Source organism: Heptranchias perlo, chromosome 43, assembly GCF_035084215.1.
Source record: "Heptranchias perlo isolate sHepPer1 chromosome 43, sHepPer1.hap1, whole genome shotgun sequence".
NCBI classification, from domain to species: Eukaryota; Metazoa; Chordata; class Chondrichthyes; order Hexanchiformes; family Hexanchidae; genus Heptranchias; species Heptranchias perlo.
In genome coordinates, this window is record NC_090367.1 from 9,209,374 (window position 1) to 9,233,325 (window position 23,952).

A 23,952-nucleotide genomic window follows, 5' to 3' on the forward strand; every position below is an offset into this window, starting at 1 on the left:
AACACACAACCTGCCGTTTCGGAATCAGGTACACACCTAGAACACACAACCTGCCGTTACAGAATCAGGTACACACCTGGAACACACAACCTGCCGTTACGGAATCAGGTACACACCTGGAACACACAACCTGCCGTTACAGAATCAGGTACGCACCTGGAACACACAACCTGCCGTTACGGAATCAGGTACGCACCTGGAACACACAACCTGCCGTTACGGAATCAGGTACGCACCTGGAACACACAACCTGCCGTTACAGAATCAGGTACACACCTGGAACACACAACCTGCTCTTACGGAATCAGGTACACACCTGGAACACACAACCTGCTCTTACGGAATCAGGTACACACCTGGAATACACAACCTGCTCTTACGGAATCAGGTACACACCTGGAATACACAACCTGCTCTTACAGAATCAGGTACGCACCCAGATTTTGAGTTTTAACAAACCCGTTCTTAAAATCTGTTTGGGGTTGAAAATAACATTGCACATTGGGTTGAGGAGTGGGCCTGTGGATGAAGAGAGGTTACTCCACCCAGCAACGGGAGCTGATGGAAAGGGAAGCAAACCTTTCTCCTCTGGAGGGGCCGCGTCTCCACGGGCCTCTGGCAATTCGACAGATGATCAGGCGAAACCGAACGCTGGCAGACTATTCAACCACCGTGCGCAGTCAGGACCCAATCCCGTCTGCACCCAACCAGGAGGAGTCTGACCCCCCCCCCACCCCGGCTGATATACCCGCTCCGTCTTAACCGAGAGGTGCTGAAGCCCACAGTAGCGCCTCCTGACACCGCAAGGCGGGATCAGCAAAACCAACACAACAGACACCCAGTGGAACCTGGCTGTGCAGTTCGCACTGCACTGGGCTGGACAATTAACCCTCAGAACCAGTGGGACAGTGCCAGAAGGACGGAATTCTTTTTCTTTCTCTTATTCTTAAATGATCCAGCACAGAAGGCGGCCATTCGGCCCATCGTGCCTGTGCCGGCTCTTTGAAAGAGCTACCTAATTAGTCCCGCTCCCCCCTGCCCTTTCCCCGTCGCCCTGCAAATACTTCCCCTTCAAAATTCCCCATTGAATCTGCCTCTGCCACCCTTTCAGGCCGCACATTCCAGATCGTAACTCGCTGGGTTTTTAAAAAAAAAAAAAATTCTCCTCATCTCCCCCCTCTCTGGCTCTTACGTCAGTTGGAGCTGAAAGTTTATTCTGAACACAAGTCTCAGAATAGAGAAGCTATGAACAATTGGCACAGCTCCCGAGGGGACCAGGCTTATGTTGCACTTTACCTATCTGTAATATATTGAAAACGTTACATCTGCTCCCACTTCCCATCAGCTTTTCCCATCTTAAATTCCGACCTCCACTTTGACGATGGAAGCTCCCTGCGTAAACAGGTCACGGGTAAATCGGAAAGGCTGGAGGGCAATTAAAGCTTTCAAGACTGCGATCGATAGATTTCTGTTGGGTGATGGTATCAAGGGATATGGCACCAAAGTGAGTAAATGGAGTTGAGGTACAGATCAGCCGTGATCTAATTGAACGAGGCAACACTCTCGAGGGGCTGAATGGCCTCCTCCTCCTGTTTCTATGTCTCAAATAGCAGGAGGGTGTCATTATGTGGGCATAGGAATTTATGTTAGAAATATTGAAAAATAAGAACAGAATGTATAAGAGCGGGGCAGTGGGATTAGCTTGGGGATTGATACAGGGCTATGGGGAGAGAGTGGGGCAGTGGGATTAGCTTGGGGATTGATACAGGGCTATGGGGAGAGTGCGGGGCAGTGGGATTAGTTTGGGATTGATACAGGGCTATGGGGAGAGTGCGGGGCAATGGGATTAGCTTGGGGATTGATACAGGGCTATGGGGAGAGAGCGGGGCAGTGGGATTAGTTTGGGATTGATACAGGGCTATGGGGAGAGTGCGGGGCAATGGGATTAGCTTGGGGATTGATACAGGGCTATGGGGAGAGTGCGGGGCAATGGGATTAGTGTTGGATTGATACAGGGTTATGGGGAGAGTGCGGGGCAATGGGATTAGTGTTGGATTGATACAGGGCTATGGGGAGAGTGCGGGGCAATGGGATTAGTGTTGGATTGATACAGGGCTATGGGGAGAGTGCGGGGCAGTGGGATTAGTTTGGGATTGATACAGGGCTCTGGGGAGAGAGCGGGGCAGTGGGATTAGTTTGGGATTGATACAGGGCTATGGGGAGAGAGCGGGGCAGTGGGATTAGTTTGGGATTGATACAGGGCTATGGGGAGAGAGCGGGGCAGTGGGATTAGTTTGGGATTGATACTGGGCTATGAGGAGAGAGCGGGGCAGTGGGATTAGTGTGGGATTGATACAGGGCTATGAGGAGAGAGCGGGGCAGTGGGATTAGTTTGGGATTGATACAGGGCTATGGGGAGAGAGCGGGGCAGTGGGATTAATTTGGGATTGATACAGGGCTATGGGGAGAGAGCGGGGCAGTGGGATTAGTTTGGGATTGATACAGGGCTATGGGGAGAGAGCGGGGCAGTGGGATTAGTTTGGGATTGATACAGGGCTATGGGGAGAGAGCGGGGCAGTGGGATTAGTGTGGGATTGATACAGGGCTATGGGGAGAGAGCGGGGCAGTGGGATTAGTTTGGGATTGATACAGGGCTATGGGGAGAGAGCGGGGCAGTGGGATTAATTTGGGATTGATACAGGGCTATGAGGAGAGAGCGGGGCAGTGGGATTAGTGTGGGATTGATACAGGGCTATGAGGAGAGAGCGGGGCAGTGGGATTAGTTTGGGATTGATACAGGGCTATGGGGAGAGAGCGGGGCAGTGGGATTAATTTGGGATTGATACAGGGCTATGGGGAGAGAGCGGGGCAGTGGGATTAGTTTGGGATTGATACAGGGCTATGGGGAGAGAGCGGGGCAGTGGGATTAGTTTGGGATTGATACAGGGCTATGGGGAGAGAGTGGGGCAGTGGGATTAGTGTGGGATTGATACAGGGCTATGGGGAGAGAGTGGGGCAGTGGGATTAGTGTGGGATTGATACAGGGCTATGGGGAGGAGAATTCCATGTTCTTCTTCAAAATAGAAGATTGTGTGTTCGAGCCCCCACTCCAGAGACTTGAGCCCATAATCCAGGCCAACACTCCCGGTGCCAGTACTGAGGGAGTGCTGCACTGTCGGAGGTGCCGTCTTTCGAATGAGACGTTAACCCAAGGTCCCGTCTACCCTCTCAGGTGGGGCCACTATTGGAAGAAGAGCAGGGGAGTTCTCCCCGGTGTCCTGAGCCAATATTTAATCCCTCAACCAACATTACAAAAACAGATGATCTGGTCATTATCACACTGCTGTTTGTGGGATCTTGCTGTGCACAAATTGGCTGCCGCCTTTCCTACATTACAACAGTGACTACACTTCAAAGGTATTTGATTGGCTGTAAAGCACTTTGGGGCACCCTAAGCTGGTGAAAGGCGCTATATAAATGCAAGTGCGTTCCTTCTTTGCATTGCAACGCGTGCTGAAAGGGCTGGTTTGTACTTGCAACGGTGAACAGCACGAACTCTCACCAGAGAACGGTGTGTGGGAACGAGAGAAAGTACGGGGATACCAAACCAGAGGGAGGGCATCGAGCGCCACTAACGCACCCCGGGTAAAAATCAGCCCCGGTATCGACAGACAGGCTCGATTCAACCCTCCGACTGCTGCCTCGGCTCGCAGAGGCACGCCAGCATTTGTCAGGGCGTTTCTTCAGACCACTCCTTTCCCTCTCCCGCTTGCCCCCCCCCCTCAGATCTCAGCGCGCGCGTCACGAGGCCGTCTCAACAGCTTCCCACACACCAAACGGAGCCGTACTGGAACAGGAAATCCTCGACAAACCCAGAGGCGGCAGCAGCCCCACCGCTGCCCCAGAGACGTCCAAAAAACTCAACAGTGGGTGTCTGCAATAGATCATTTGTCCTTTCTAACTGATCACAGGGTTAACAATGCTGACAAGCTGTAGAGAACGTACATTAGGGTCTGGCTCGCTGGAGTCATTAGACACGCAGCTGGTGGCAGGCTGCTGTGAGGGAGGGCAAAGGGCATTTAAAAATGATAACCGGGATCGGGCGGGAAAGTGGAGTTGAGGTCGAAGATCAGCCGTGATCTGATTGAATGGCGGAGCAGGCTCGAGGGGCCGTGCGGCCTACTCCTGCTCCTATTTCTTAACTTGCGTTAGCCCCCTCGGACTATTGCTCATTTCCCGCAATCGCAGGCGGGGCAAAGCGATGGGACCAGATCGTCCCCAACAAACGGGTCGAGCCATTCAGTGCAAACAACAATTGCGGCCGACACGGACTCGTACAGCACAGGAGGTGGCCATTCGGCCCATCGTGCCTGTGCCGGCTCTTTTAAAAGAGCTCTCCAATTAGTCTTGTAACCCCACAGCCCTGCAATTTTCTCCCCTTCAAGTACTGACCCAATTCCCTTTTGAAAGTTATTATTGAATCTGCTTCCACCGCCCTTTCAGGCAGCGCATTCCAGATCATCACAACTCGCTGCATAAAAAATTCTCATCTCCCTTCTGGTTCTCTTACCAATTATTTTAAATCCGTGTCCTCTGGTTACCGACCCCCACCCCCTGCCAGCGGAAAACAGTTTCTCCCTGAGACACAGGCGGAGGATTTATTTAATACGTCTGACTGACAGCGTGGAGACAGGAGTCAGGTCTGAGGGCTGGGCGGGGCCACGATTCAGCGCAGGCCCCTTGATTGGAGAGCCCGGCAGCCAATAGCGTCCAACCGTGGGCTCCCACTCGCCAATCGCACTCGCCTCACTCGTCAGTCAGCGTGAGGCCGTGGAGGGTGCGAGCGACTCGGAGGGTTTACGTGGCAGCGAGGAGCCAGCAACGGCTTTAGGCTGAGAGTCAGCACAGGAGAAGTCTTTACCGACATTTTGTGGCATTGGGATTAGCAAGAGTTACAATTATCGTGAGCACACGGTCTCGGCTGCACAATTGCCTCTTTAATTTAATCGGGCGGTTTACGGTCAGAGCCGTAATCTGATGTCCACACGCCTGCTGAGAACGAGGCCTTTGCCTGGAGACGGGATTACTACAGGAAGTTGGGAGTCCACGAGGGTCCCCTGCCAACCCCTGGGTCCCACCACAGTGACCCAGATACTGGGCAGGTCAAAGCACATCACTAGAACAGGAGAGGCACCGACAGCTGACGCACTGGAACTAGTGGGGAGGGGCGGGCCCCGGTATTAATCGGGGTGGAGGGGGCGGGACCTGGCATTAAAGGGGATGGCTGGGTGGGGAAGGGCGGGCCCCGGGGTTAAAGGGGGTGGCTGGGAGATGTTTATCGGGTGGGTTAGGAGTGTTAGAACAATGCATAATTACTTCCTTGAATAAGCAGCCATCTCCCAGCAATCACTGCAACCCCCAGACACTGCAGGGTGGGAAACCATTCCAGACAGAGGGCATCGCTCACCGGGTACGTGGAGTGCCATCCCAGGAGATCAGCGCCCGACCTTCTCAGGGAAGCACGACTGTCCCACGGGGCCTCGGGCGGGCACGAGGCAGCAGCAGCAGTCCGAGCTTCTCCCAACATACACTCACAGCAACAAGCAACAGTGCACGGGCAAGAGCGGACATTCCACGCCTTGTGCGTGGCTCGAATGGGTTAGCGTGCTGCAGGGTTAGACAACTGGCCTTTAACCAGATTACTCAGGATACCCAATTTACTCTCATTACTATGGCCGGCAGAGAAACATCATGCTGATTAAGCATATGCTTCAGGCTAAACCACAAATTATAATTTATTGCAAGATGTAAATTTACACAGAAGCAAAAATATGAAGCAGCAGATTAAAAAAAGCAATGGTACTGCACCCTTGGATACTTGGAACTGTTTTCTGAAAAGCAATAGTGTCTCAGAATTCTTGGAGAATCTGGGATTAAAGTGTGTCAACTTAACGGAGACACGTCTTATCGTAACTCTGCCTCAGCTAAGAGAACTATATCTAGTCCTGGCAGCTTCTTACACCTCAGATCAAAGACCAATCTTGCACAGTAGGTAGAGGACTGGAAATCTCTTGTAGGCCCAGTAATCAATATTGTTTGTAACGCAAGGGTAGCTGCCGATTTGGAAAGCAATGTGTTTTTACATAGACATACAATTACATAGAAAACACAGCACAGAAACAGGCCATTCGGCCCAACAGGTCCCTCCGGTGTTGATACTCCACACGAGCCTCCTCCCTCCCTACTTCATCTTACCCTATCAGCATATCCTTCTATTCCTTTCTCCCTTATGTGTTTATCCAGCATCCCTTTAAATGTATCTATTCTATTCACCTCAACTACTCCTTGTGGGAGCGAGTTCCACATCCTCACCACTCTCTGGGTAAAGAAGTTTCTCCTGAATTCCCTATTGGATTTATCAGTGACTATCTTATATTTATGGCCCCAAGTTCTGGTCTCCCCCACAAGTGGAAACATCTTCTCTACGTCTACCCGATCGAACCCCTTCATAATCTTAAAGACCTCTATCAGGTCACCCCTCAGCCTTCTCTTTTCGAGAGAAAAGAGCTCCAGCCTATTCAGTCTTTCCTGAGAGTTATAACCTCTCAGTTCTGGTATCATCCGAGTAAAGCTTCGCACAACCGCCTCCTTGTGCACCAACGCACTCCTTCCCTCTGGAATCCAGAGACTGTGCACTCCCACAAGACGGTCTGGAGAGGGCTTCTGCTCATCACTGGGCCCAGGCAGTGGCACAGGCAGAAATCGCTCATCGGTTAGATTGGAATATTCAGGATGCACTAACCTGAATCTGACAAAGACGACAGATGGAGCCTCACCAACAGCTTCCAAAAATAAAAGTGTCACCGAGAGTGGGGCAAGAGCTCCCCCAGGAAGGAACCTCCTCACACGGCAATCAAATCACAGCAGCCCACACCTCACACTAACACCTGCACTCATATATAGACCAGGCCGATGTGATGGAAGAGGCACTGTCTGCAGGGTCCTGTGCTTGGACAATGTCATGGGGAGTGGCAAAACTGCCTATAGTATTCAGATAGACCACAGGTAGGGGGGAGGGGGAAGAAAGGGATCACTGTAGTTTGCATCTGCCCTGGGAGTGTTTGACGGGACAATGTGGAGGGAGCTTTACTCTGTTTTATTTTCATTCGTTCATGGGATGTGGGTGTCGCTGGCCAGGCCGGCATTTATTGCCCATCCCAAATTGCCCTTGAGAAGGTGGTGGTGAGCCGCCTTCTTGAACCGCTGCAGTCCGTGTGGTGACGGTTCTCCCACAGTGCTGTTAGGAAGGGAGTTCCAGGATTTTGACCCAGCGACGATGAAGGAACGGCCGATATATTTCCAAGTCGGGATGGTGTGTGACTTGGAGGGGAACGTGCAGGTGGTGTTGTTCCTATGTGTCTGCTGCTCTTGTCCTTCTAGGTGGTAGAGGTCATGGGTTTGGGAGGTGCTGTCGAAGAAGCCTTGGCGAGTTGCTGCAGTGCATCCTGTGGATGGTACACACTGCAGCCACAGTGCGCCGGTGGTGAAGGGAGTGAATGTTTAGGGTGGTGGATGGGGTGCCAATCAAGCAGGCTGCTTTGTCCTGGATGGTGTCGAGCTTCTTGAGTGTTGTTGGAGCTGCACTCATCCAGGCAAGTGGAGAGTATTCCATCACACTCCTGACTTGTGCCTTGTAGATGGTGGAAAGGCTTTGGTGAGTCAGGAGGTGAGTCACTCGCCTCAGAATACCCAGTCTCTGACCTGCTCTTGTAGCCACAGTATTTATATGGCTGGTCCAGTTAAGTTTCTGGTCAATGGTGACCCCCGTGCTGTACCTGTATCAATCCCAAACTAATCCCATTGCCCTGCTCTCTCCCCATAGCCCTGTAAGGCTGAAGCGTTTGCAACCATCTTCAGCCAGAAGTGCCGAGTGGATGATCCATCTCGGCCTCCTCCCGATACTCCCACCATCACAGAAGCCAGTCTTCAGCCAATTCAATTCACTCCACGTGATATCAAGAAATGGATGAGTGCACTGGATACAGCAAAGGCTATGGGCCCCACAACATCCCGGCAGTAGTGCTGAAGATTTGCGCTCCAGAACTAGCTGCGCCTCTAGCCAAACTGTTCCAGTACAGCTACAACACTGGCATCTACCCGACAATGTGGAAAATTGCCCAGGTGTATCCTGTCCACAAAAAGCACAAATTCAATCCGGCCAATTACCACCCCATCAGTCTACTCTCAATCATCAGCAAAGTGATGGAAGGTGTAGTCGGCAGTACTAACAAACGGCACTTACTCACCAATAACCTGCTCACCGATGTTCAGTTTGGGTTCCGCCAGGACCACTCGGCTCCAGACCTCATTACAGCCTTGGTCCAAACATGGACAAAAGAGCTGAATTCCAGAGGTGAGGTGAGAGTGACCCACCTTGACATCAAGGCAGCATTTGACCGAGTGTGGCACCAAGGAGCCCGAGTAAAATTGAAGTCAGTGGGAATCAGGGGGAAAACTCTCCAGTGGCGGGAGTCATACCGAGCACAAAGGAAGATGGTAGTGGCTGTTGGAGGCCAATCATCTCAGCCCCAGGACATTGCTGCAGGAGTTCCTCAGGGCAGTGTCCTAGGCCTAACCATCTTCAGCTGCTTCATCAATGACCTTCACTCCATCATAAGGTCAGAAATGGGGATGTTCGCTGATGATTGCACAGTGTTCGGTTCCATTCGCAACCCCTCAGATAATGAAGCAGTCCGAGCCTGCATGCAGCAAGGCCTGGACAATATCCAGGCTTGGGCTCATAAGTGGCAAGTAACATTCGTGCCAGACAAATTCCAGGCAATGACCAGCTCCAACAAGAGAGAGTCTAACCACCTTCCCTTGACATTCAACAGCATTACCATCGCCAAATCCCCCACCATCAACAGCCTGGGGGTCACCATTGACCAGAAACTTAACTGGACCAGCCATATAAATACACTGGTTACAAGAGCAGGTCAGAGGCTGGGTAGTCTGCGGCGAGTGACTCACCCCCTGACTTTCCAAAGCCTTTCCACCATCTACAAGGCACAAGTCAGGAGTGTGATGGAATACTCTCCACTTGCCTGGATGAGTGCAGCTCCAACAACACTCAAGAAGCTCGACACCATCCAGGACAAAGCAGCCCGCTTGGTTGGCACCCCATCCACCACCCTAAACATTCACTCCCTTCACCACCAGCGCACTGTGGCTGCAGTGTGTACCATCCACAGGATGTACTGCAGCAACTCGCCAAGGCTTCTTCAACAGCACCTCCCAAACCCACGACCTCTACCACCTAGAAGGACAAGAGCAGCAGGTACATGGGAACAACACCACCTGCACGTTCCCCTCCAAGTCACACACCATCCCAACTTGGAAATATATCGCCGTTCCTTCATCGTCGCTGGGTCAAAATCCTGGAACTCCCTTCCTAACAGCGCTGTGAGAGAACCTTCACCACACAAACTGCAGCGGTTCAAGAAGGCGGCTCACCACCACCTTCTCAAGGGCAATTAGGGATGGGCAATAAATGCTGGCCTCTGCTTTGCCCAAGCTTTTTGCCAGGCTCACAAGTCTCTTCCTCTCTGGCTCAGTTTACTCCTCCAGCTCGATTTCCTAGTTGACAGCCCCGTATAACTGCAAGGAGCTTCTGGGTCTCCCTCCTGGTGAGTGAGAGTTGGCAAATCTGGCAATAGAGTGGCTGGGAGCTGCTTGGTGTTTTATGATAAGTTCTTGAACATTTTAGGTGTTTATGACTGTGGCTCAGTGCTTGCACTCTCACCTCTGAGTCAGAAGGTCGTGCGTTCAAGCCCCAGTCCAGGGCCCATCCCTCTAGTCCCCTAACTCTCCCATGGAAGCCCATCCCTCTAGTCCCCTAACTCTCCCATCGAAGCCCATCCCTCTAGTCCCCTAACTTTTTGTTATTCGTTCATGGGATGTGGGCATCGCTGGCAAGGCCAGCAGTTATTGCCCATCCCTAATTGACCTTGAGAAGGTGGTGGTGAGCCGCCTTCTTGAACCGCTGCAGTCCGTGTGGTGAAGGTTCTCCCACAGTGCTGTTAGGAAGGGAGTTCCAGGATTTTGACCCAGTGACGATGAAGGAACGGCGATATATTTCCAAGTTGGGATAGTGTGTGACTTGGAGGGGAACGTGCAGGTGGTGTTGTTCCCATGTACCTGCTGCCCATGTCCTTCTAGGTGGTAGAGGTTGCGGGTTTGGGAGGTGCTGTCGAAGAAGCCTTGGCGAGTTGCTGCAGTGCATCCTGTGGACGGTCCACACTGCAGCCACGGTGCGCCGGTGATGAAGGGAGTGAATGTTTAGGGCGGTGGATGGGGTGCCAATCAAGTGGGCTGCTTTGTCCTGGATGGTGTCAAGCTTCTTGAGTGTTGTTGGAGCTGCACTCATCCAGGCAAGTGGAGAGCATTCCATCACACTCCTGACTTGTGCCTTGTAGATGGTGGAAAGATTTTGGGGAGTCAGGAGGTGAGTCACTCGCTGCAGAATACCCAGCCTCTGACCTGCTCTCGTAGCCACAGTATTTATATGGCTGGTCCAGTTAAGTTTCTGGTCAATGGTGAACCCCAAGGATGTTGATGGAGGGGGATTCAGCGATGGTAATACTGTTAAATGTCATGGGGAGTTGGTTAGACTCTCTCTTGTTGGAGATGGTCATTGCCTGGCACTTGTCTGGCGAGAATGTTACTCGCCACTTATGAGCCCAAGCCTGGATGTTGTCCAGGTCTTGCTGCATGCGGGCTCGGACTGCTTCATTATTTGAGGTGTTGCGAATGGAACTGAACACTGTGTAATCATCAGCGAACATCCCCATTTCTGACCTTATGATGGAGGGAAGGTCATTGATGAAGCAGCTGAAGATGGTTGGGCCTAGGACACTGCCTTGAGGAACTCCTGCAGCAATGCCCTGGGGCTGAGATGATTGGCCTCCAACAACCACTACCATCTTCCTTTGTGCTAGGTATGACTCCAGCCACTGGAGAGTTTTCCCCGATTCCCATTGACTTCAATTTTACTCGGGCTCCTTGGTGCCACACTCGGTCAAATGCTGCCTTGATGTCAAGGTGGGTCACTCTCACCTCACCTCTGGAATTCAGCTCTTTTGTCCACATTTCGACCAAGGCTGTAATGAGGTCTGGAGCCGAGTGGTCCTGGCGGAACCCAAACTGAGCATCGGTGAGCAGGTTATTGGTGAGTAAGTGCCGTTTGATAGCACTGTCGATGACACCTTCCATCACTTTGCTGATGATCGAGAGTGGACTGATGGGGCGGTAATTGGCCAGATTGGATTTGTCCTGGTTTTTGTGGACAGGACATACCTGGGCAATTTTCCACATTGTGTACTCCCTTGCCTTGTTTGCCCTCCCCAAAAGCATTACCTCACACTTCTCTGGATTGAATTCCATTTGCCACTTTTCTGCCCATTTGATCAGTCCATTGATATCTTCCTGCAGTCTACAGCTTTCCTCCTCACTATCAACCACACGGCCAATTTTTGTATCATCTACAAACTTCTTGATAAAGCCCCCCACATTCAAGTCCAAATCATTAATATATGCCACAAAAAGCAGGGGACCTAGTACTGAGCCCTGTGGAACCCCACTGCAAACATCCTTCCAGTCACAAAAACACCCGTCGACCATTACCCTTTGCTTCCTGCTACTGAGCCAATTTTGGATCCAACTTGCCACTCTCCCTTGGATCCCATGGCTTTTACTTTTTTGACTGATCTTCCATGTGGGACCTAGTCAAAAGCCTTGCTAAAATCCACGCAGACTACATCAAACGTGCTACCCTCATCAACCCTCCTTGTTACCTCCTCAAAAAATTCAATCAGGTTAGTCAGACATGACCTTCCCTTAACAACTCCATGCTGACTGTCCTCGATTTCTCCCACCCTCTTTCCTCACTCGGACAATTTTAAATTGATGACCCCCACCAGATGAAAGAGGATGAATGGGGAAAGACTATCAAAAACAATCTCTATTGTTCTTTAATAATCTCTATTAAAGTCTCCTCTTGGCCCTTCTCTGCTCCAATGGAAACAGTCCCAGTATCTCAAGCCTCTCCTTGTAACTATAGTTTCCCATCACTGGCATCATCCTGGTGAATTTACGCTGCACGCTCTCTATGGCTTTAATGTCCTTTCTATAATGGGGCCCCCAAAACCGCACACAGTGCACTAACCGGTCTAAGTGGTGTTTAGTGCATGGTTTACAGGCGATGGCTCGGAACGATGCAGTACGGTGGCACACGGCCACAAACCCATCAGCCAGTGGAGACCTTGCAGCGCAAACATTGCAGTACTGAAGACTGCGACCGCAGTTATACTGGCACCGGGGTGACAGGCATTCAGGCGCACCAACACTCTGATGTACGGCATCAAGATGCCTGCGTCTGGAATCAAGCTCTCCTGGGCTCAAACAGTGGACCAGTTTCATTGAATCATACAGCGCAGGAGGCCATTCGACCCATCGAACCTGAGCCAGCTCTCTGAAAGAGTTATCGAATTAGTTTCTCTCCCCCATAGCCCTGCAATTTTTTCCTTCTCTCCCCCCTGGTTCTTTTGCCAATTATCTTAAATCTGTGTCCTCTGGTTACCGACCCTCCTGCCACTGGAAACAGTTTCTCCCTATTTACTCTATCAAAACCCTCATGATTTTGAGCACCTCTATTAAATCTCCCCTTATCCTTCTCTGCTCTGAGAACAATCCCAGCTTCTCCAGTCTCTCCACATAACTGAAAACCCTCAGCCCTGGCACCATTCTGGTAAATCTCCTCTGCACCCTCTCCAAGGCCTTGACATCCTTCCTAAAGTGCGGTGCCCAGAATTGGACACAATACTCCAGCTGAGGCCTAACCAGTGATTTATAAAGGTTTAGCATAACTTCCTTGCCTTTTGTACCCTATGCCTTTGTTTGTAAAGCCCAGGATCCCAGAAGCTTTTTGAACAGTTTGCTCGTGTCAGGATGATGGGCAGGATTGGCACCACACATCAATCCAGGAGACCATTCACACACACTTCCACAACGGGCCATGCGACCAAACAGGTTTACGCCACCCAGAGACGAGCAGCCACAGCGAATTGGTGCAATTACTCCAAACAAACACAGCGGGGTTGAACCTGTTCACGGGGGGGAGTTAGTCAGACAATCGTTTCATGCTTAAAAGCTCTGCAAAGAAAGACTAAACAATAGGCCCACACTTCTTGGAAAGGGAGTAACCACACAATTCCTACAGGTTAGTCATACCTATTAAGTAATATTTGCATGAGAGTCTCACACTTAAGAGTTACTGGGCACTGTTCTGGTCTCCGTATTATACTAGAGGCACTAGAGATGATACCAGAACTGGCAGGTTATACCTATCAGGAAAGGCTGAGCAGGCTGGGGCTCTTTTCTCTAGAAGGGGTGACCCGACAGAGGTTTTTAAGATAATGAGAGGGTTCGATAGGGTAGACGTAGAGATGATGTTTCCGCTTGTGGGGGGGGGGGGGGGGGGTGGGGGGGGGGAAAGAGTCCAAAACCAGGGGCCATAAATATAAGATAGTCACTAATAAATCAAATGGGGAATTCAGGAGAAACTTCTTTGCCCAGAGAGTGGTGAGAATGTGGAACTCACTCCCACAAGGAGTGGTTGAGGCAAATAGCACAGATGCATTTAAGGGGAAGCTCGATAAACACATGAGGGAGAAAGGGATAGAAGGATATGGTGATAGGGTGAGATGAAGTAGGGAGGGAGGAGGCTCGTGTGGAGCATAAACACCAGCACGGACCAGTTGGCCCCTGATTCAAGTCAATCTGTGAGACTATGGAGCCTGACCTGGACAAACAGCCAGCTCCACCACACATAAACAAGGGCATGCTAACGGCCACCCCATGGGGGTCAGACAAGTGCTGTCTCTGCTCGAACTATTCTGATTAGATTATGACATTGCTCAATAGCCCTGGTGATACAAGACCTGGGTGTGTTCAGCGATTACTGACGCTGTGGATAAACAAAACAGCAGCATTGGATTGACCACCTTCTGATATACCACATGCAGAGCCAGAAGGATAGAGGCCAGCCTGCCAGCTTGCAGAAGCCATTTTGAGGGTAGTTATTAAACTAAATCGCAGAGAGGGAACCCATAAGCTTTGGGCAAAAATACCACATTTTGTTACAGTAAACCCACAACAACAACCTGCATTTATATAGCGCCTTTAACGAGGTTAAACGTCCCGAGGTGCTTCACAGGAGCGTAAATCAGACAAAATTTGACACCGAGCCACATAAGGAGATATTAGGACAGGTGACCAAAAGCTTGGTCAAAGAGGTAGGTTTTAAGGAGCGGCTTAAAAAGGAGGAGAGAGAGGCGGAGAGGTTTAGGGAGGGAATTCCAGAGCTTAGGGCCCAGGCAGCTGAAGGCACGGCCGCCAATGGAACGATTAAAAACGGGGATGCGCAAGAGGCCAGAATTGGAGGAGCGCAGAGATCTCGGAGGGTTGTAGGGGCTGGAGGAGGTTACAGAGGTAGGGAGGGGCGAGGGCCACGGAGGGATCTGAACACGAGGATGAGAATTTTAAAATCGAGGTGGTCACGTGATTTCCAATTCGTGCCCGTATCACTGGATTGAAGACAAGCCGAGTCCAGGCAAAGCCCCTTAGGGACAGACGTGCCCAGCGCTGTATGTACCAGGTCAAGGGCAGCACTGGCAGAGCCCTCTGCTCCCCCTTCTCCGCCTGCTGTATCTGGTGCGCACACAGGCTGCTCTGGGCTAAACCTAAACCTTGCTGCTGCAGCACCACAGGCAAACAGCAAGCCAGAAACATCCCACAGTAGAGCCGGGAGGGGGGGGGGGGGGGGGGGGGGGGAGTCATTATAGGCCCCCCTCTTTTGTGCCTCAGAGGGTCAGGCTGCTGAACGGTAATGGTGGAGATCTGTGTGGGGACTTGCCTGTCGGGCATGGTTTGCTGTGCATTGTAAGCTCAGAGATAGCCCCAAAACATCAATGCTCTCACTTAACCTAGTCACCCAGCTCAGAAACTAGTTACAAAACACTCCCATTCCTAAAGAGCCCAGGGCCAGGCCCACACCCCATGTCTCCCTATACCTGCCCCGTGCCCGCCCCACCCCACGCCTCTCTGTTACTATAAACACGGGTCGTGTCCCCGATGATGCTTTTCCAGTGAGGGTTTGATTTGCTTCCCTTCCGAATCCACTGACCGAAAACTCGGAATCATCCCTGCCGCTCGGTGTCACCGATTATTCGCAGTGCGATAAGGACAGGCTGGCCCCTTCTCACTCCCGTCGAGCCAGACGGTTCTGCAGCCAGTGCAGCAGGGTCTAGTCGCACAGCCCACACTCTGCTCTTCGGGCCCTGCGGCCGCAGGCTGCGAGATGGGCAGGTTTTGGTGGAGGGGGGAGGCTGGCCCGCAGCACCCAGACGCAAACTCACAGTGACAACCTTCAGAACGGGTCAGACGTGGGAAAGAGAGAGAGAGAGAGAGAGAGAGAATGTGTACAGTTAATAAGGAGATGAAGAGCCACCCAACGTCAAATAACGTTCAATTCTCTCCATGGCCTCATCCCTCCCTCCCCATCTCTCCAGCCCCTACAACCCTCCGAGATCTCTGCGCTCCTCCAATTCCGACCTCTTGTGCATCCATCGCTCCACCATTGGCGGCCGTGCCTTCAGCTGCCCGGGCCCTAAGCTCTGGAATTCCCTCCCTAGCCCGCTCCGCCTCTCTCTCTCTCCTCCTTTAAGACGCTCCTTAAAGCTTTCCTCTTTGACCGAGCACCTGTCCTGTTATCTCCTTATGCGGCTCAGTGTCAAAGCTAGATCCAATTACGCTCCTGAGAAGTCGGTGCGCTGACGGAGCAGGTTTCCAGGAGAGACGGGCAGATGGAGAGGTGGGAGGGCTGCGGCCCGCCTGACACCCACTTACCTTTCAGGAGGGGCAGCGGCGTGAGCTCCACCTGGCTGCTCTGGTACCGGAACTGGGACGAGCCGTGCGATCTCCTCTGGCGGGCCCTGCGCACCGACTTGCGGCTGAAGCCGTCCACCTTCTCGGCCGCCGTCACTGGCGAAGTCACCTTGGGCTCCATGGGAAGGGCATAAAACGAGGGCCGGGCGCAGCCGATGGTCTCTGCCTGTCGCCGCTTCGGAGGGGGTGGGGGGGGGGGGGGGGGGGGGTAATCGGGGAAGGGGTAGGGGGTAAGAGGGGTGGGGAGGTGGGGTTGCGGCTGGCCGCTTATTCCCCGACCGATTCCATTCCCGGCTTCAGGAGAAAAACAAGCGGGGCGGGGGGAACGGGACAATTCCAAAACAGCGGCCTCGTGTAAACCCCCCCCCCCCACCGACTGATGTCGCAGTCTCCTCCCGCAGGAATCACCAGCTAGCTCCTGTCCTCATAAAATTCCAACGTTCCCAAACTCAGGGCAGTTCAAAAGGTTTAAATGCCGCGGAATTTCTACAATTCAGTCCTCATCCCCGCGATATTCCTCATCTCCGGGGTGGGGGGGGGGTGTTTTTTTCCTCCTCGCTAGGATTGAGTGACAGTTTGGGAAAGTTTCCAACCTCCCCCGGTCTGCAGCCGGAATTTGCCCCCCTTAGTCGTCGCCCTCTTACTCTTCCAGGGATCCGTCCCGGTATTCCAGCTATTCCCGAGGTCCGCTGCCCGCCTGTGCCGCACCGTAGCCCTCCTTCCTCCTGCGATTCCCACTTTCCTTTCTTGTGTGCAAGTCGGGTCCCGGTCTCCACAGATCCCGGTCCTGATGCCACGATCCGCCTCGGCGTTCCCGCTCCTGCCGCCGCGATCCGCCTCGGCGTTCCTGCCCCGATCCGCCTCGGCGTTCCCGCTCCTGCCGCCGCGATCCGCCTCGGCGTTCCCGCTCCTGCCGCCGCCGCGATCCGCCTCGGCGTTCCCGCTCCTGCCGCCGCGATCCGCCTCGGCGTTCCCGCTCCTGCCGCCGTTAACCTGCCATTCCCGGTCGAGCAGATGAGACTAGTCCCACATTCCTGGTCCTGTGGCCGGGATTAACTCCCGGGATTTCCTGATGGGAGGCAGGCCGGTGATCCTGGGTCCTGCAGCCTGGCGATCCCGGTGCTGTGGCCGGCCTCCTGGTGCTGTCAGGCGGCCTGTGGGGAGTGAACTCGAGCCCCGGGCTCCTGGTGCTGTCAGGCGGCCTGTGGGGGGGGGGAGTGACTCGGGCCCCGGCCTCCTGGTGCTGTCAGGCGGCCTGTGGGGGGGGGAGTGACTCGGGCCCCGGCCTCCTGGTGCTGTCAGGCGGCCTGGGGGGGGGGGGGGGGGGGGGAGTGACTCGGGCCCCGGCCTCCTGGTGCTGTCAGGCGGCCTGTGGGGGGGGGAGTGACTCGGGCCCCGGCCTCCTGGTGCTGTCAGGCGGCCTGTGGGGGGAGGAGTGACTCGGGCCCCGGGCTCCTGGTGCTGTCAGGCGGCCTGTGGGGAGGAGTGACTCGGGCCCCGGGCTCCTGGTGCTGTCAGGCGGCCTGTGGGAGGAGTGACTCGGGCCCCGGGCTCCTGGTGCTGTCAGGCGGCCTGTCCGAGTGACTCGAGCCCCGGTGCTGCGGCCGCGCGTTGACACAATGTGACATGACCTCGCCCCGCCCACCGCACGTGACCTCGACGCCCCGCCCCGCCCGCCGCACGTGACCCGCCCCCTCCCTCCCTCATTGGCCGGTTATATCCGGCGCCTGCGTCACCGCACCCGCATTACATCATCCGCGGCCGCTGCTGCGCCTGCGCCGGGGGCCGCGCTGCCTACTGGGAGTTGTAGTTCATAGCTCCTTTCTGGCCTTTGCCCTGAGCTGCAATGGAGCCCCCCTCCCCGGGCTGCAGTGGAGCCCCCCTCCCCTCCCTCCCCCGAGCTGCAGTGGAGCCCCCTCCCCTCCCTCCCTGAGCTGCAATGGAGCCCCCCTCCCCCTCCCTCCCTGAGCTGCAATGGAGCCCCCATCCCCTCCCTCCCTGAGCTGCAATGGAGCCCCCTCCCCCCCCCCTCCATCCCTCCCCGAGCTGCAATGGAGCCCCCCTCCATCCCTCCCCGATCTGCAGTGGAGCCCCCCCTCCCTCCCCGAGCTGCAGTGGAGCCCCCCCTCCCTCCCCGAGCTGCAGTGGAGCCCCCCCTCCCTCCCCGAGCTGCAGTGGAGCCCCCCCTCCGCTCCTCCCTGAGCTGCAGTGGAATCCCCCTCCCTCCCCGAGCTACAGTGGAGTCTTCCACTCCCTCCCTGAGCTGCAATGGGGCCCCCCCTCCCTCCCTGGGCTGCAATGGAGCCCCCTCCCCTCCCCGAGCTGCAATGGAGCCCCCTCCCCTCCCCAAGCTGCAGTGGAGCCCCCCTCCCTCCCTCTCTGAGCTGCAGTGGAGCCCCCTCCCTCCCTAAGCTGCAATGGGTGATGCCCAGAGCAGCACTGCCCCCCCCGAGCTGCAATGGAGCCCCCCAGAGCAGCATTGCCCCCCCCCCCGCCGAGCTGCAATGGAACCCCCCTCCCTCCCTGAGCTGCAATGGGCGACCCCCAGAGCTGCATTGCCCCCCTCTGAGCTGCAGTGGAGCCCCCATCTGAGCTGCAATGGGCGACCCCAGAGCTGCAATGCTCCCCTCCGAATTGCAATGGAGCCCAACTGGGCTGCAATGGAGCCTCCCCCTCTCCCTGAGCTGCAATGGGCAACCCCCTGAGGTGCAATGAGGCCCTCCTCTCCGAACACCCTGTTGTCCCTGAGAGTCTGCTGCTCCAGGGCCTGGTCTCAGCCCAGGGCATCACTTGAAATACAGGAGCAACATAGGCCAAGCAGCATCCGGCATTAAAGGAAAGAAAAGACTTGCATTTATTCAGCGCCTTTCACAGTCTCAGGACATCCCAAAGCGCTTTACAGCCAATGAACTACTTTCGAAGTGTAGTCACTGTTGTAATGCAGGAAACGCGGCAGCCAATTTGCGCACAGCAAGATCCCACAAACAGCAATGTGATAATGAGCAGATCATCTGTTTTAGTGATGTTGGTTGAGGGATAAATATTGGCCCAGGATACTGGGGAGAACTCCCCCCTGCTCTTCTTCCAATAGTGGCCGTGGATCTTTTCCGTCCACCTGAGAGGGGCAGACGGGGCCTCGGTTTAACGTCTCATCCAAAAGACGGCGCCTCCGACAGTGCAGCACTCGATGAGAGGGTTAGTGGTCTAGAGGATGGGCTTCGATGGGAGAGTTAGGGGACTAGAGGGATGGACTTCGATGGGAGAGTTAGGGGACTGGAGGGATGGGATTCGATGGGAGAGTTAGGGGACTGGAGGGATGGGATTCGATGGGAGAGTTAGGGGACTGGAGGATGGGATTCGATGGGAGAGTTAGGGGACTGGAGGATGGGCTTCGATGGGAGAGTTAGGGGACTAGAGGGATGGGCTTCGATGGAGAGTTAGGGGACTAGAGGGATGGGCTTCGATGGGAGAGTTAGGGGACTGGAGGGATGGGATTCGATGGGAGAGTTAGGGGACTGGAGGGATGGACTTCGATGGGAGAGTTAGGGGACTGGAGGGATGGGCGTCGATGGGAGAGTTAGGGGACTAGAGAAGGGGCTTCGATGGGAGAGTTAGGGGACTGGAGGGATGGACTTCGATGGGAGAGTTAGGGGACTGGAGGGATGGACTTCGATGGGAGAGTTAGGGGAGAGTTGGGCTTCGACGGGAGTCCCAGACTATTCCATCACCATCCCTGGGTATGTCCTGGCCCACTGGCAGGACAGACCCACCAGAGGAGGCGGTTCAGTGATATACAGGCAGGAGGGGGTGGCCCTGGGAGTCCTCAACATTGACTCCGGACCCCATGAAATCTCATGGCATCAGGTCAAACATGGGCAAGGAAATCTCCTGCTGATTACCACCTACTGCCCTCCCTCACTTGGAGGAAGCACTGAGGGTATCAAGGGCACAGAATGTACTCTGGGTGGGGGACTTCAATGTCCATCACCAAGAGTGGCTCGGTAGCACCACTACTGACCGAGTCCTGAAGGACATAGCTGCCAGACTGGGCCTGCGGCAGGTGGTGAGCGAACCAACACGAGGGAAAAACTTACTTGACCTCGTCCTCACCAATCTACCTGTAGCAGATGCATCTGTCCATGACAGTATTGGTAGGAGTGACCACCGCACAGTCCTCATGGAGATGAAGTCCCGTCTTCGCCACTGAAGATACCATCCAACGTGTTGTGTGGCACTACCACCGTGCTAAATGGGATAGACTCAGAACAGATCTTGCAGCTCAAAACTGGGCATCCATGAGGTGCTGTGGGCCATCAGCAGCAGCAGAATTGTATTCCAGCACAATCTGTAACCTCATGGCCTGGCATATTCCTCACTCTACTGATTACCAACAAGCCAGAAGAGCATGTCAGGAGCAGCACCAGGCGTACCTAAAAATGAGATGCCAACCTAGTGAAGCTACAACACAGGACTACATGCATGCTAAACAGCGGAAGCAACATGCTATAGACAGAGCTAAGCGATTCCACAACCAACGGGTCAGATCAAAGCTCTGCAGTCCTGCCACATCCAGTCGTGAATGGTGGTGGACAATTACACAACTAGCGGGAGGAGGAGGAGGCTCTGTAAACATCCCATCCTCAATGATGGCAGAGTCCAGCACATGTGTGCAAAAGACAAGGCTGAAGCGTTTGCAACCATCTTCAGCCAGAAGTGCCGAGTGGATGATCCATCTCGACCTCCTCCCGATATCCCCATCATCACTGAAGCCAGTCTTCAGCCAATTTGATTCCCTCCACATGATATCAAGAAACAGCTTAGTGCACTGGATACAGCAAAGGCTATGGGCCCCGACAGCATCCCGGCTGTAGTGCTGAAGACTTGTGCTCCAGAACTAGCTGCGCCTCTAGCCAAACTGTTCCAGTACAATATAACTCTGGCATCTACCCGACAATGTGGAAAATTGCCCAGGTTTGTCCTGTCCACAAAAAGCAGGACAAATCCAATCCGGTCAATTACCACCCCATCAGTCTACTCTCAATCATTAGCAAAGTGTCGTCGACAGTGCTATCAAACGGCACTTACTCACCAATAACCTGCTCACCGATGCTCAGTTTGGGTTCCGCCAGGATCACTCGGCTCCAGACCTCATTACAGCCTTGGTCCAAACATGGACAAAAGAGCTGAATTCCAGAGGTGAGGTGAGAGTGACTGCCCTTGACATCAAGGCAGCATTTGACCGAGTGTGGCATCAAGGAGCCCGAGTAAAATTGAAGTCAATGGAATCAGGGGGAAAACTCTCCAGTGGCTGGAGTCATACCTAGCACAAAGGAAGATGGTAGTGGTTGTTGGAGGCCAATCATCTCAGCCCCAGGACATTGCTGAAGGAGTTCCTCAGGGCAGTGTCCTAGGCCCAACCATCTTCAGCTGCTTCATCAATGACCTTCCCTCCATCATAAGGTCAGAAATGGGGATGTTCGCTGATGATTGCACAGTGTTCAGTTCCATTCGCAACCCCTCAGATAATGAAGCAGTCCGAGCCCGCATGCAGCAAGACCTGGACAACATCCAGGCTTGGGCTGATAATTGGCAAGTAACATTCGCGCCAGACAAGAGCCAGGCAATGACCATCTCCAACAAGAGAAAGTCGAACCACCTCCCCTTGACATTCAACAGCATTACCATCGCCGAATCCCCCACCATCAACATCCTGGGGGTCACCATTGACCAGAAACTTAACTGGGCCAGCCATATAAATACTGTGGTTACAAGAGCAGGTGAGAGGCTGGGTATTCTGTGGCGAGTGACTCACCTCCTGACTCCCCAAAGCCTTTCCACCATCTACAAGGCACAAGTCAGGAGTGTGATAGAATATTCTACATTTGCCTGGATGAGTGCAGCTCCAACAACACTCATGAAGCTCGACACCATCCAGGACAAAGCAGCCCGCTTGGTTGGCACCCCATCCACCACCCTAAACATTCACTCCCTTCACCACCGGCGCACCGTGGCTGCAGTGTGTACCATCCACAGGATGCACTGCAGCAACTCGCCAAGGCTTCTTCGACAGCAGTTCCTAAATCCGTGACCTCTACCACCTAGAAGGACAAGAGCAGCAGGCACATGGGAACAACACCACCTGCACGTTCCCCTCCAAGTCACACACCATCCCGACTTGGAAATATGTCGCTGTTCCTTCATCGTCGCTGGGTCAAAATCCTGGAACTCCCTTCCTAACAGCACTGTGGGAGAACCGTCACCACACGGACTGCAGCGGTTCAAGAAGGCGGCTCACCACCACCTTCTCAAGGGCAATTAGGGATGGGCAATAAATGCCGGCCTCGCCAGCGACGCCCACATCCCATGAACGAATAAAATAAAAGTTAGGGGACTAGAGGCATGGGCTTCGATGGGAGAGTTAGGGGACTAGAGGGGTGGGCTTCGATGGGAGAGTTAGGGGACTGGAGGGATGGGATTCGATGGGAGAGTTAGGGGACTGGAGGGATGGGATTCGATGGGAGAGTTAGGGGACTGGAGGGATGGGCCCTAGACTCACGACCTTCTGACTCAGAGGTGAGAGTGCTTGCACTGAGCCACAGTCGTAAACACCTAAAATGCTCAAGAACTTATCATAAAACACCAAGCAGCTCCCAGCCACTCTATGGCCAGATTTGCCAACTCTCACTCACCAGGAGGAAGACCCAGAAGCTCCTTGCAGTTATACGGGGCTGTCAACTAGGAAATCGAGCTGGAGGAGTAAACTGAGCCAGAGAGGAAGAGACTTGTGAGCCTGGCAAAAAGCTTGGGCAAAGCAGAGGATTTCGAAGAGGGTCTTAACAGAGGAGCGGGAGGTGGTGGGGTGAAGGGGCTTAGGGAGGGAATTCCAGAATGTGGGGTCTCGGCGGCTGAAGGCACGGCTGCCAATGGTGGGGCAAAAGGAGGGTACACAGGGCAGTATCAGAGGGATGGAGAGCTCGCGGGTGGAGGATTGTAGGGTTGAAGGAGGTTTCAGAGATAGAGAGGGGTGAGGCCAAGCAGGCATTGAAACACAAGGAAGAGAACTTTAAATTGGGGCCACTGGGGACCCGGGGTGATGGGAGAACGGAACTTGGCGCGAGTTCGGATACGGGGGCAGCAGTTTTGGATGAGCTCAAGTTTATGGAGGGTGGAAGATTGGAAGCCGGCCCAGGAGAGCTTTGGAATAGTCGAGTCTGGAGGTAACAGAGGCACGGATGAAGATTCCAGCAGCAGATGGGCTGAGGCAGGGGTGGAGACGGGCGATGTTACGGAGGTGGAAGTGGGCGGTCCTGGTGATGGACAGGACATGGGGTCAGAAGCTCATCTCAGGGTCAAATAGATACCAAGGTTGCAAATCATAGAATCATAGGAAGGTTACAGCACGGAAAGAGGCCATTCGGCCCATCGAGTCCATGCCGGCTCAATGCAAGAGCAATCCAGCTAGTCCCACTCCCCCGCCCTTTCCCCGTAGCCCTGCAAATTTTTTTCCTTTCAAGTACTTATCCAGTTCCCTTTTGAAGGCCATGATTGAATCTGCCTCCGCCACCCCCTCGGGCAGTGCATTCCAGATCCCAACCACTCGCTGTGTAATAAAGTTTTTCCTCATGTCGCCTTTGGTTCTTTTGCCAATCACCTTAAATCTATGTCCTCTGGTTCTTGACCCTTCCGCCAATGGGAACAGATTCTCTCTGTCTGGACCCTTCATGATTTTGAATACCTCTATCAAATCTCCTCGCAACCGTCTCTGTTCCAAGGAGAACAACCCCAGCTTCTCCAGTCTATCCACGTAATTAAAGTCCCTCATCCCTGGAATCATTCTAGTAAATCTCTTCTGCACCCTCTCTAAGGCCTTCACATCTTTCCTAAAGTGCGGTGCCCAGAACTGGACACAATACTCCAGTTGTGGCCGAACCAGTGTTTTATAAAGGTTCG

The 23,952-nt window shown here is 53.8% G+C and overlaps 1 protein-coding gene across 1 annotated transcript in view; it reads left to right on the forward strand.

Moving 5' to 3' along the window:
- Positions 1 to 25: 25 nt before the first annotated feature.
- zgc:101765 (uncharacterized protein LOC450036 homolog) overlaps positions 26 to 23,952 on the forward strand; it is a 41,924-nt gene continuing 17,997 nt past the window's right edge. Inside the window, exon 1 of the mRNA XM_067975756.1 lies at positions 26 to 428. The gene's annotated coding sequence lies outside the window, so the exon portion shown is untranslated. The remainder of the gene's footprint in view (positions 429 to 23,952) is intronic.